Source organism: Aplysia californica, unplaced genomic scaffold, assembly GCF_000002075.1.
Source record: "Aplysia californica isolate F4 #8 unplaced genomic scaffold, AplCal3.0 scaffold00015, whole genome shotgun sequence".
Taxonomy (NCBI): domain Eukaryota; kingdom Metazoa; phylum Mollusca; class Gastropoda; order Aplysiida; family Aplysiidae; genus Aplysia; species Aplysia californica.
The window spans coordinates 2,114,340-2,116,513 of NW_004797285.1; the positions used below are offsets into that span (position 1 = coordinate 2,114,340).

General features: G+C 41.4%; 1 protein-coding gene across 2 annotated transcripts in view; it reads left to right on the plus strand.

The window, feature by feature from the left end:
• The first annotated feature begins 60 nt into the window (after nt 1–60).
• Nucleotides 61–2,174, plus strand: part of LOC101846476 (gamma-interferon-inducible lysosomal thiol reductase) — a 6,143-nt gene continuing 4,029 nt past the window's right edge. The window contains exon 1 of one of the 2 annotated variants that reach the window (XM_005090314.3): nt 61–159. The gene's annotated coding sequence lies outside the window, so the exon portion shown is untranslated. The other variant, XM_005090313.2, reaches the window with a different exon arrangement.

The following is a 2,174-nucleotide window of genomic DNA, read 5'->3' on the forward strand; positions in this document are numbered from 1 at the left end:
GGGTAGTAGGTGGAAAAAGGGGAAGAGGGCAAGGAGAGGTTAGTCACGATAAGATGAGAGCAATTATAAAGAGATGTCTTTGTTCGCAGATTTGATCACCAGACGCTAGTAACGTAAAATTATCTCCACGAGCTGATCAGACTGCACAAAGCGAACAAGGTAACGAACGACAGGCAGTTCCGACCTCCCCGCGTTTACTATTACTAGCCTTACTTTCAGGTTATTTTTCTGTGTACAGAGATACATTGTTGATTAATTTTGGACTGCCGATGAGGAAAACAAGTTTAATCTCAGTATAGCGCTGTTTGCATTGTGAGTATTTGGCTCTGATGTGTTCTGTATTCCTACCAACACATGTCATTGTATTTCGTTTCATTTTTTCTCTGTTTTTCAAGGTACATAAAGCAGCACCCAGGCATGGATATATATGGTGCCTTCATAAATACATTTTTAATAGTTCAGGTAACTATTTCTATATTGATGGCAATTATTCCAAAAGAAAAGCAAAACATTTCCTTGCCAATTAATTCTCCTTTCGTTCTCTCCGGCGTCCCCCCCCCCTTTCCTTCTTTCTTTTCTTCCTTAAATTTTGTTTAATTTATATATTACCATTATTTTTCTATGCATAATAATTAATTTCTTATAAAAAATGGGTTCCTGGAATCCCAAGATTCGGTCGTTCCCTGGAGACTTCCAAACTGCCAGACCTTTAAGGGCCTGTTACACGTACAGGCCGACCGGACAGGTTTCTGGGCCGTCCGGCCAATCGTAACGTGTAATAATAATAATAAGAAGAAGAAGAAATGCGGCTCAAACCGTAGGCGAACATCCAGCGAATGGTCGGCAGGCCGAATGAAAAAAAACAACCCACAGCCGCTGCCTGTGAGTGAATTTGACGTCAGGTCATCTGGCTTTTGAAGTTTGTTGCGCTGGGGATAACTGAACTATTTCAAAATTATAGAAAATCACGTCGTAGATTTAAAAAAAATAAAAAAATACCAGATTCAGAATCAGCGTATCAAAATTAGGGTAATGGCTCGCGAGTAACTCGTTTCGTTTTGTATTTAAGAATTTTCCATTCCAGCACATTTTTATGTTTTGCGCGCCATGGTGCACACACGTGTGTGAAGTTTCACCCAGACAAGGCCTAGTGTGTAGAATGATGTTGCTCGCGAGGTGCAGCCGCCTTCAGGTCGATTGTGGCGTGGAATAACAATTCGTCCGGTCGGCCTGTATATGTAATAAACCCTTTAGCCACACTACTTTGATCACATGTAGGCCTTTTATAATTTCCTAACCGAAACCTTTCATCCCCGGGGCAGTGCTACTGGCTGAAGTGTCTTTAGGGGTGGGGGGGGGGATTAAAATCTTGAGTTCTTATGCACAGTAGCATTGTACATAAATAAAAGGGCTGATTCCTCAATGTCATGCTCATAACTGGGCCTGAACTGCAACAGGGAACTGCAGCTTGTTCTTTCCTAATCCTTACTATTGACATTTTTCCTCTACCTCTTTTGTGTGTTTATCACACTCTTGTCACCCGCTATTTCCGGGTTGCCTTGATAGTCGAAGCAGGCTTTGTGCTGTTGAAGCTAGAGAGGTGAACAGAATAAGTCTGATTCCCTGTAAGGACTTCTCTGTTGACATCCACCCCTTAGCGCTCATATGACCTTATGCAGTTACGAGTGCCGTAAAACATAAACAAACAAACTTTCTTTAGAACAATGTACACTGTAGGCCTATGTGAATGCTCTATTCTTTCAGTTCACTGAGAAGGGATAAGATAATCCTTCGGAAAAGATTAGTGCGGGGCCTGGAGGAGGAGAGCAAAATCAGTCGAGACATGTTTTTAATTTTCCTTTAAAAAAAAACATATCCGTACGTCGTGGGGTCATTTTGTACCCCCGGGGTTGTATTCTTCAAATTTTAGAATACATCTATTACGAAGATCTTTTTGAAACTTTCAGTATTTCTCCAAAAAATCATTTTGACAGACTGCTATGCAAAGCGTGTGGGTCGGATTAATTAGTAAATTTCGTCTTTGGAAAGGGGTGGCACAGAGTTCCCACGTCGTATGGATACGATAGTAAAACACAACATACGGATAGGGTTAAGAAAACGAGAGAGAGAGAGAGAGAGAGAGAGAGAGAGAGAGAGAGAGAGAGAGAGAGAGA